The sequence below is a fragment of the Eschrichtius robustus genome, chromosome 19 (assembly GCF_028021215.1).
Source record: "Eschrichtius robustus isolate mEscRob2 chromosome 19, mEscRob2.pri, whole genome shotgun sequence".
Classification (NCBI taxonomy): domain Eukaryota; kingdom Metazoa; phylum Chordata; class Mammalia; order Artiodactyla; family Eschrichtiidae; genus Eschrichtius; species Eschrichtius robustus.
This window is the reverse complement of record NC_090842.1, coordinates 30,836,431-30,848,056: the sequence shown is the minus strand read 5'-3', so window position 1 is coordinate 30,848,056 and position 11,626 is coordinate 30,836,431. Positions and strand designations below refer to the sequence as shown.

The 11,626-nt window shown below is 40.9% G+C and overlaps 1 long non-coding RNA gene across 1 annotated transcript in view; it reads left to right on the top strand.

Annotated features, from left to right (window-relative positions):
* Nucleotides 1–5,584: 5,584 nt before the first annotated feature.
* LOC137753849 (uncharacterized) overlaps nt 5,585–11,626 on the top strand; it is a 33,446-nt gene continuing 27,404 nt past the window's right edge. Inside the window, exon 1 of the long non-coding RNA XR_011071600.1 lies at nt 5,585–5,637. This is a non-coding gene — a long non-coding RNA (uncharacterized lncRNA). The remainder of the gene's footprint in view (nt 5,638–11,626) is intronic.

Here is an 11,626-nt window from a genome sequence, read left to right as displayed (position 1 = left end):
AAAGGCATGGCCCTTGTTGGCAAGTGGCTCGTGGCTATTACAAAGGGTTGGGCTCAATAACCATAACAGTTCCTACCATTTCAAACGCTATAATCTTAAAAAAGATGCTTTTAATAGGCTAGTGAACAGAGAATATATTACTCTCTCTCAAACAAGAGAGAATAATATATTCTCTGTTCACTAGCCCATTAGGTCCAGTTGTTAGATAGAGTTTCTAATGGACAAAACAACACTTACTATAAACCGGGCAGCTTTCTCAGGGCTATACATATTTCATTTAAATGTTGGTCTTCGCAACAACTTTACGAGGATGGTGTTACAAGCATTCCCATTTTACAGATGAGAAAACTGAGACATAGGAAAGATCACTTAGCAAGGCCTTACAGGTAGGAAGTGGTAAACTACATAATCTGACCCCAGGCAGTGTAAGCCCAGAGCCTGTACACTTAATTATCACACTGTTTCCTATCAACATGCTATTTGTGAAGTTTTGAGGCTGAAAAATTCTGCAGTACAACTAGTTATTCCGATATTGGATCTATACAACCAGAGGAGAAAAGATTTTGTGTCTTGACTAGTATCTGAAAGAACCTAGAGCTTCTTTATTTATCTGGATGCCAAGGTGGGAGTGAGGATGGTGGCGGCTGAGAGACAGAGGCTTAACTTCACAAATAGCAAGTCTGAAGGTTTAGTTTCACAAACAGCCGAAAATCTGAACCTTGAAAAATGCGTTTGGATTGGCAAAACTAGAAGACTTTGATGATATCAAAGTGTTGGCAAGGGTATGGGAAACAGCTCCTGCCATACACTGCTGGTAGGTGTATAAATTGGTTTGACCATTTAGAGGGTGAGTTGGCAATACCTAGTAAAAATTCAAGTGTGCATGACCTATAATTGTGCAAATCCACTTCTAAATATGTCCATGTGTGCCCAAGGAGATGGAAAAGGTGTTATTAAAACATTGGAAAAACCGGGACAACCTAAATATCTACCAATAAGGGGTATGGGTGCAAAAAGAGTTTCAACCCACGCAACTCTTCCAGCAAGATCTCAGCTTGCTATTTCAAACCCATGGCTTGAGAAACTCCTTCTAATGCTAAGTGGCTGTGTAGCCTAATGGTTAGAAACATAGGTGTTTGTGGGTTGGTTTTTTTTTGGCCCAGACCGCCTGCCATGCATCTTATCTCCTTCCTTTACTCATAGTGTGATCTTAGGCAATTTTCTTGATCTCTTTTTGCCTTAGTTTCCTCATCTGTGAAATGGGAGTGACAATAATATCACCTTGCTCATAGGGCTGTTATGAAGACTTAAAGCATTAACGCAAGTGAATCTCCTAAAATCGGATGTGTTACATAGTGTTCATTGCATAGATTTTTCTCATAGGCCCAGTAAATGTGGGATGGGATGAGATGATGACGATTAGCAATGGCTTGGATCTGCCTCAGGTATTCACTGGAAAAGTAAAAACAAACAACAAAGACTAAAGCTCAGAGAAATGAACTTGGCTGGTATGAACCAAGTGAAAGATTGGATCCTTACTTACAAACTAGATAAGCTCATCTCATAGTCAGGAAAATAGTGAGAGCTGGTGGCCTCTGATAGAGAGGAAAGGGTAATAAAGAAACAGGGTCTTTCCATAGAAACCAGATTTTAAGGGTTCAGCACAGAGGCATTGATGCTTATTAGGGGTAAAATATGGTAGCCATACATTCACATGGCCAGAGTGAAACTAACAAAAGCTTACTCCCTCGGGGGCAGAGATGGTGTCATGGCCAACACTTCCATTCTGGCTGCAATGCCAATCTCTTTTGTCATCCTGAGAGTCTGAAACATTGTTCAGGATTTTCCCACAGTGAGGGAAATGTTTTTATTCCAGTCCCCAGTGAACCTGCTGGATCCAACATAAATGTTGCTGCCTCCACAAACGTCGGAGAACTCCAGGAGCCAAAGGAGATCTTTTTCTCAGTGACCTGGCAACTGCTCTCAGCAGCCTGGCTTACTGACCCTTGGGGCTCCTGAGGACCAACCCAGGGGACTTCTAGATATTTAGCAATTAGCAACGTCTCTCCTAAAACACACGAGCACTTAGCAGTGAGGAGATTGCATTTGATTTTGCAGAAATTTGCCCCGGTTTCCTCCTCCACTGTAAATGACAGATTCTTTGGAGTATTAAAGTAATACCACACCTCCAGTTCCAGCACCGAGGCCTCTGCTCTGCCAGGAAGCAATTTTCATTTCAGTGGAAGATGTAAGAGTCACGTTCCAAACTGCTGAGGAATAATTCCAAGGCGTCGGCAGAGATTCCAAAGCAGCCGCTGGGCTCTGTTTACCAACACAATTAAACCTCGACCATTCCCAGCTGCGGTACAAATATAATCTTATCTACTTCACGTCAGCCGATTAAGTCATTGGGGCTGCAAAACGGCAAACAGATATTAATAACCAACCTCTAAGTGAGTCATTTGAGTGGAGTGGAATTTCGTGGCAGGTTCTTAGGCCTTAAAGGCGGAAAAGTTCACACCTTCCTGACACCGCTATAAAACACTGCAACATTACAACTTTTCAACCATATCTAAAAGGCCAATTTAGGTTTATTCCCATCCGCATTTATGGCCATGGTTCAGCAGGTGTAAACCGGTAATAGCTGCAGTCCGGCTCTGGGTGGATGCCAGCACAGATGTGTTCAGTCAAATGACTAATTGAAAACCTCAGACAAAATCAGCAGCCTGGCCATTTTGCTTGCATAATAAAACAGTGCTGATAAAGGCAGCGGAGAAAAAAAATCCACCCATCTCATCATCAGTGCCATTAACAATCATGAGTAAAGATGAAAACAACGCATGGTTTATTCTGCAAATGAAGGCATAGAACTAGATGGTTTCCCAGGGGCCCATTACCCATTTTAATAATACATCAAGGAGCCTGAATAAACAGTTTGTCTGTGCAAACCAAACAGAGTAAACTATTTACAGTTACCGCATACAGAGACAACTCCCAGCACTCGGAATTTAACAAATTTATAAAGGTACATAACATGATAGCTATTAGCAAAATTAAAAGAGAACCATTATAGACTTACAGTCTGCCATGCTCACTCACCAGTCAAGAAGGAATGCCGAGACCAACTTCCAATTCACAAGAATTGCACCCCCCTCCTCTTTTTTTTTTTTTTTTTCCTTTCCTCCAAGAGAGCAGCCCGACTTGGACTCAAATTATGTGCATGAATAATAAAATACCATCTAATTAAAAACTGTAGTTAAATATGCAAAAATTAATGGTAATGAGACTGTGCAATGCCTCTGAGTATAGGCGCTCTGTGAATTACAAGAGCTCCTTTGCTTGACCTAAACAGGGGATAACAGAGGCAACTTTGAACTCTGTGGGTCCTGGCACTCCATGGTGCCCCATTATGTCTCAACGGTGAATGGCCAACCTGGGCGGAACGCGGACAACTCGGTCAAAGCATTGTCTTCCGGTTCTTGGGCGTGGCAGGAATGGAAAAGACTGGGGTGGTCACTGTGCAAAAGGCTGGGTGGAGGAAGGGACCAGGGCACGAGCTTTTTATCTCAAAGTAAGAAGGGTCTTCTCACACAAAGATGATGGCTGGACAAACAGATGCTTGGTGATAAGAGACAGGTGGAAAAAGTCTACTTGGGTCCTCATTTAAGGGTGTTTCCCTAAAGCTGTCCAGAGTCTCCTAACCTTCCCAGTCACCAGTGCAAGGTTGCACCCACACTCTGGATTGTACCACATCCTTCTAGGAGAGCATGCACATGCCAGCACTGTGGCCTCGGACAGGGCTGCTACCAGAAACTTCTCCCCAGGGCAACCCACTTTCCTCCCTCACACTCTTAGGAGCCTTCGCTATGTTGTCAGCACAAGCTCCGGGCCACACTCTCCTGAGCCCCGTTTCAAGAGGCCACTGGTCTCCTTTTGGCTTTTAAGCCCTCTTGGCACTTGACTGTGCTTTTGGGACTAAGTCAGCTTCTTGAGCACGTGCCCTGACGTTTGTTTTAGACACAGGAGACTGATTTCACCCATCACCTCTGCTTAGAGCCTCTGAATCTCGACTCCCCCAGTCTCCGACTTCCCACTGCTTCGAGGCTGGTGATTTTGCTTGAGGACAGTTGATGACACACTGAACGACAACAACTCTTTAAGAAGAGAACGTGACCTCTTGGTGTGGTAGACGATTTCAGACTCACTCAATACAATTCCTCCTTTTGCCTTTTCATCTGTCGAAATGGAGTCTGACAAACATTTCTTTGGGGAGGGATTTCTCGTTCAGATGAGTCTGATGGAAAACTTCTCTCTCAGCACCTTCTTGAAGATGCCTATGTCATCCTGCTTATGATAAGGATTTCTTGTCAAGCCACTAAATATCTGAGCTAACTGATACATTCTCGACAGCCCTCTACACCAGGTGGGTTCATCAACCATGCAAAAGAAGTATGGTTGTGATGTCAGCATAGTGAGAATTTTGTTCGCCACTAACTGACCTTAACCGGTTCTGAGATTTGTACTGTAATGTTTGGGACTTGTGAGAAAATGGTGAACCTGATTTGCCTTTCCCACCCCTCCGCCCTTTTTATTTTCTTTGTCTTGTTGAAAAAGTCTGGATTTCTCCCTTCCTGTCTCACAGATTCTACCTGACCTGCTCAGTTGGCTGCCAAGTTTTAATGGCGGAAACTGGGTGGTAAGAAATTCTAGTGTTTAACATGGCAGAGGTGCAAAGGTGGGCAGGCTGAGCCTTCTTGAAATCCTTGGACAAATCACGCTTGGGTTTGGTGTTATAAAAAAGCTTGGTTATAACTGATTCACTTTGTTATAAAGCAGAAACTAACACACCATTGTAAAGCAATGATACTCCAATAAAGATGTTAAAAAAAAAAAAAGGCTTGGTGTCTAAGATGTATGTTCCTTATTGATAGATTGATTGATTTGTCACTTTCACCTCCCAAATGAGTGATATTTGAGAATTTGGTTAAGTATACAACCTCTAACATCATTCAGACGGGATCTTTGTTGCTTGCTGGTTGTGTGACCTTGGGCAAGTTCCCTCACCTCCGTGAGTTTCAATTTACTCATCTATAAATGGAGATGATTATAATGTCTCTCTCCTAGGGTTCTTGTGTTGATTAAATGAGATAGTGTACATAAAGCACTCAGCACAATACTAACCTCATGATTAATTGTCAATGAGTAGTAGCTATACTATATAACATCAATAGCAATAACAAATAACAATAAGAATTACTAGAGCTGACTTGCCATAAAATCACTTAAACCAGTATAGGGAAAACAGATAAAAAGTGAGCAGTCAAGAAGCTTGTAGATAAAAGGAGAAATAGATGCACTGGGAATAAACATAATAATTATCATAACTTTTTATAGTTTTTCAAAATGTTTTGATGTATAATTATTCAAAGTAACAGGTAAGATACTTATGGTGACTAGAAGTAGAATACTCAACTATTAAGCAAGCTCAGGGAAAGGAGGCTGGGATCACCATAGTTGGCAATGACCAACGATGACTCACTCGCTAGAACTGGGTCCGCCTTTCCTGAGCACATTTCCATTGGGAACTCAGAATAATACAGGACTTCTGCTATCAAGAGAAAAAGTGGGGGATGACCGGTAAGTAGGCAACCAAGAATGTCTTCCAAATCCTAGGGTGGCAGATATTATTATTATCATTGGACAGATATGGAAACTGAGGCTCAGGCAAGTTAATTTTTCAAGGCACATGCAACTTACAAGTGATAGAACTAGGTCTAGAAGCCAGATCTTTAGGCTCCGGATTTAGTGTTCATTTTACTGCATTCAACTGCAAGGTGATATGAAATTTGAAACTCCAGACTTACTGGCAGATGGCAAAAGAGCCAAGAAGATGAACTTTGTAGTTCATCTCAGGATCTGATCGAAAGGAGCCATATAAGTTTATCTGGAGAAAAACATTTTTCCTGACATTAAATTCTTGGAGAAATTTATTGCATAGATTCTTACATAAGAGACATGATAACATAATGGGTAATGTAAAAATGATAACTGGCAAATGCTCTGCCTTTATGAAAAAGAGCAGTGGTGTTTAACATTTTGTTTTCTGTTAAGACATGTATGAAATCATGCTTCCATGGGTGGACCCAGGTTTTTTGTTTTGTTTTGTTTTCTGTTTTGTTTTTTGGCTGCGTCGGGTCTTTGTTGCTGCACGTGGGCTTTCTCTAGTTGCGGTGAGCGTCGTTGCGGCGCGTGGGCTTCTCATTGCGGTGGCTTCTTTGTTGCAGAGCACAGGCTCTAGGCGCACGGGTTTCAGTAGTTGTGGCTCGCGGGCTCTAGAGCGCAGGCTCAGTAGCTGTGGCGCACAGGCTTAGTTGCTCCGTGGCATGTGGGATCTTCCCGGACCAAGGCTCAAACCCGTGTCCCCTGCATTGGCAGGTGGATTCTTAACCACTGCGCCATCAGGGAAGCCCCTGGACCCAGGTTTTGACTAACCTTAAAAAATTGAGGGCAGAGAAGTTAATTTCTATAGTAATGGAACAGATCAAGTCTAATAATAGTACATTGGGAACAATTACTCAGTACATTTTTTGGCAATGATAACCTGGACTTTGGGTTATGTGAAATTCCTGATATATGATAACCATATCTTTTTCTCTCCTGCTCAGAAAGGCAAATGAGTCAGTGACACTGTTCTATGGATTACTAAGAACCAACTCTTCTTTATATATGAAAGGGTCAATCACTTGCAAAATTTCATCAGCTATTATTTTGTTATGTCTTATTGCACATACTACAGTCGCAAAGTAGACACAAGCCCCCCTGACTCCAGCTCAGTATTCAGAACAGTGAGCAAATTCGCCTCCATAAGGAGGTGCTTAATTAAAGAGAAGACTCTGACATTTCCTGATGTTTGCCAAGTCATTTTTCTTTAAAATTACCTTAAATAAATTTGCACACTGTCTCAATAGCGGAAATTATTCTACAGGAGAAGGATAGCGGCTCACTTTCTCACTGGCTAATGTTCAAAAAAAGCCCTGTAATCACCTGCAGTTTTTCCCACTGACCCACTTCTTCAAGTCCATATGACCTTCTACTCACTCATTCAGAGAGAAGTTGGCCTGTGTGGAGGGAGCACACACAGAACCCAGAGCCCCCTGCAGTCACCGTGGAAATGCCATTGTTTGGCCAGCTCTCTTCATTGCCTGGGAGAGCCTCTGACCTCCAGGTGCAGCGTGATCTAGCGATCTGGCCTATGAGTGAGCACAGGCACTTACCTTATTTTAGAGAATATGTTTCTATGTTTGTTCATCGGAGAGGAAATAAAGTCCTTTCTGCATTGAAAATGGCATCCTCTGCAGTAAAGTGTTTGTCAGTCTGGTTATGGCAACACAGAGTAATGGTTTCAATCTTGGGTTTTTAAAATAAGGTCTATTTTATTTCTGGTTGAAGATGTTATTTATAAACAAATTTAGAGAGATGTCTTATTGATTAAGGGGAACCCCCTTAGGCTGAGAAAATGGACATTTTCATAAAGGTACCAATGCATGAGAGTCAATAGATTGATTGCAAAGAGGGAAAATACAAGGAACTTTATCCAACTATCCTACAATTATTGAGCACTGCCTGTGTACCTGGTACTTAGTTCCGTCTTGTAGGGGACGTGAAGAGGAGTAAGACCTAGCACTTAGCACTTGCCCTGATGCAGGCCAGGCGAGGAGTGTGGCAAACTCGAGATGCCATGCCCCACCCAAATGGGTGGGCAGTACTCAGCTTCCATGATGATATCCAGATGATGGAATCTGGCCAATGCACTTAGATCACCCCATCTGATAAGACTAACTGGAAATCAAAAATTTTATGTAAACTCTCTCTACTTTTCACTGTAAACTTTATTGAAAGAAAATAAAAACTGTGAGGGGGGGGAAAAAGAAAACATGTCATTTGGCTGTTTTCCCTGAATTGATTTGTTGGTTTGACAGCCTAAAAACTCATCTCTTAATGGCATTCATTTTCTGTCCATTTTGTCTTGTGAAAAACTTAATTACACTTATGTCAGCCAAAAATACCTTTGGGTCTTTAAAGTCCTTTTTTTCTCTCTTTTTAAAGATGAAAGTATTTCTGCCTAATTGACCAGCATCTGCCATTGTGAGATGTTGGCCCTCGTGAGAGATGTTGAGAGGTGTTGGGAAGGCTGTCAGCACATTTCAACTTGGTTTCAGCCGCCGTTTAAAAATGACTTCTCTTCCCATCACATAGGAGTGAGCCTAGTGGTTGAAACCTGATGACAGAGGAGAAGGATGAGAGAAGAGGAGAAAGAGGCAGGGAGAGAAAAAGCAGGACTGTTGGAGGGCTGAGAATGTGCAAAAGACTAAGACTGAATCGTAAACTTGGTTCTTATTTTTTTTTATTCCTGCATTTATTCAATTCATAGATATTTATTGAGCATCTACTATGTGTCCATCTTTATTTTAGGCATGGTTATATTGGGTGAATGGGGCAGACAACTCTCTGTTCTCGTGACACATTCCAGCAGGGGGGTGGAAGGGACAGAATATAAACAAGTAAACAAATAGAGTCATTTGAAGTAGCAATAAGTGTTAATAAATCAAAGAAAACAGGGTAGTGAGATATGTCTAGAGGTTATATTAGTGGGAGTAGTCAGGGAAGACTCTCCGAGAAGAAGTTTGAGCTGAAATTTGAACAATGACAAGAAAGCTACGCAGAGATCTGTAGAGGAGTGGTAAGGGACACAGTGGTAAATAAACTTGAATTACGGACTGGGTCAGTTATTCCCATTTTGGGTTTTTTTTTTCTGGTCTGTTTGGTTAACAAAAGGATAATGTCTCCATTTGGTATTAGCATCTCTTTCTTATTTGTTTATTTATTTTTGTTTTTAGTTGAAGTATAGTCGATTTACAATGTGTTCATTTCAGGTGTACAGCAAAGTGATTCAGCTATATATATATATTTTTTCAGATTCTTTTCCATTATAGGTTATTACAAGATATTGAATATAGTTCCCTGTGTTATACAGCGGGACCTTGTTGTTTATTTTACATACAGTAGTGTGTATCTGTTAATCCCATACTCCTAATTTATCCCTCCCCTGCCCTCTTTCCTCTTTGGTAGCCATAAATTTGTTTTCTATGTCTGTGAGTTTATTTCTGTTTTGTAAATAAGTTTATTTGTATAATTTCTTTAGATTCCACATATAAGTGATATCATACGATATTTGTCTTTCTCTGTCAAGTTACTTCACTTAGTATGATAATCTCTAGGTTCATCCATATTGCTGCAAATGGCATTATTTTATTCTTTTTTGTGCTGTTATGATATTAATATCTCTTTCTAATTCATATGTCTTTCTATTAGTAACATCTTTCTAATACTTGCTAGCCTGCCTCTCTAACAAAGCCCCAAACCTTCAGCAAACAATGGTACCTTGCTAGAATTAATAGTGTTATTTTATTTGTTCTTCATTTTTATAGTTTCTTTCCAGTTGGCCATTTTGCAATAGTGATATAAATTTCCCTTTTGAATGAACGTAGTTAAGTGAAAAGAATGAATCAAATACAGAGACAAATATAAATTAAACAATAACATAGTACTTTCCAGAATGAAGATAATAGGGTACTTTCCTTCCCCCTTCTCTTCTCATGTGAGTCTGCAAGAATGTCTGCAAGAATGAGAAACCCAAATAGTCTCCATCTCTACTGAAACTTGAAGCCATCTAGATGCTTACCCATAATATGTTAAAACAGAAAGCTGATATAGAAGAGATAACCGAGTTAGAATGAGAATGAGGTGCTGTAAGAGAAAGATGTGGATTAAGTGAAAGCCAGTTTGACTGTACAGTGCAGCCTCGCCGTGCACTTTCTTTGCCCAGAGTGTACTATCAGGCTGATAACCCAAAAGTAGGGGGTGAAGGGGTGGACAGTTCCTCTCTGGAGAACCTGGAGCCAGAGGAAATACATAGGACCACACTAAAAAGCTGGTTTGCCATCTAATCACCTACCTGTCAACACGCTCTCTCAGGTACAGGAACCCTTCAGTCAATAATTTTGTTAGCGCTGCATTCTTAAACTCAAAATGACTGCAAAGGATTCACAGATGGTAAAAGAACACCCCAACCAAGAAAGACAGAGACCAAACAAGAAATCAGAAGGAAAGAAATTCTGAGGTATGAGAAATAATGCAAGGAATAAAAGAAAATGTCACAATATTATAATTAATATTCACAGAGAGATGAAAATATATCGTATCCTTGAAACAAGAACAGGATACTATTGCTTTTAAGGTTCAAAGAACAAAGAAGAAAGAACTCTGTGAACTCAAAGAAATAAGAAATACAGTTTATGGGTTGGAAGGTACAGTTGATGAAACATTTCAGTAAGAAAAGAGACTAAAAATGGAAAGAAAATATTTTAAAAATTATAAAACCTAACTGTGAGGTCTGACGTCTGACTATCGGACCTCCTAGAAAGAAAGAATAGAGAACACAAAATGGAGGAGTGAAATTTATCAAGGAAATAACACAAGAAAGAATTGCAGAACTGAAGGACATGAGTTTTCTTGTGTGGGTTCAGAGGAGCCACTCAGAGTTCAGCACATTTTCCTTTCTTTGGCCGCACCATGCCGCATGCAGGATCTTAGTTCTTCGATCAAGCATTGAACCCGTGCCCTCTGCAGTGGACGTGCGGGGTCTTAACCACTGGACTGCCAGGGAAGTCCCTCTCAGCACAGTGAGTTTTAAAAGGTCCACCCAAGGCTCATCAGCATGGTATCCCAGAACACCAATGAGAGATACCCTAAGACTTCTAGAGAGAAGAAAAGAAACCATGTTATGCTCACAAGACAGGGAGGAATAACGGAATCAGATTGTTAACTCCAAGAGAGAGGAGACACAGTCTTCAACACACTGAATGACAATGAGTTTTCAACCTAGGATTCTGTTGCCAGCTCAAATACCAAATGTTGAGGTAGAATCAAGGCATCTCACAGACAGAGCATTAACCTCGCATGGACGCCTTCCCAGGAAGTGACTAGAGGATATACCTCATCAAAGAAGGAAGCTTGGGATCCAGGAAACAAATATAACACATGAAAGAAGCAAAGAGAACTCTGGGACAAGGGAATATCAACAGCCATATACCAGTGTGGTGTAACTGGTCCAGACTGGATCAGGAAGACAGAGGGCTCCAGAAGGAGAATCTCTAAGAAAAAAAAACAGATGATCTGATATATTGATACATGGATGATTTTATTAATCAGCTAATGGAGGCAATGGGAGGGATTTAAAATAGTTTTTTGGGAGGAGTTCCCTGGTGGCCCAGTGGTTAGGATTCTGGGCGTTCACAGCCGTGGTCCGGGTTCAATACCTGGTCGGGGAACTGAGATCCCACAAGCTGGGGGAGGCAAAAAAAATAGTTTTTTTAAACTATGAAAATGAAAAATATAAAGATGATTATTGATTCCAAGAAGAGATACATTTCCCAAAAAGGAAACATAATTATGGCAGCTCCATTAGGCTCAACATTGAATGATATTTGCACTGTCAAAATAATAAAAATATTGGATGTTGATTTAACTGGAAAATTTTATATCATCCCGTTGGGAAGATCTGGGG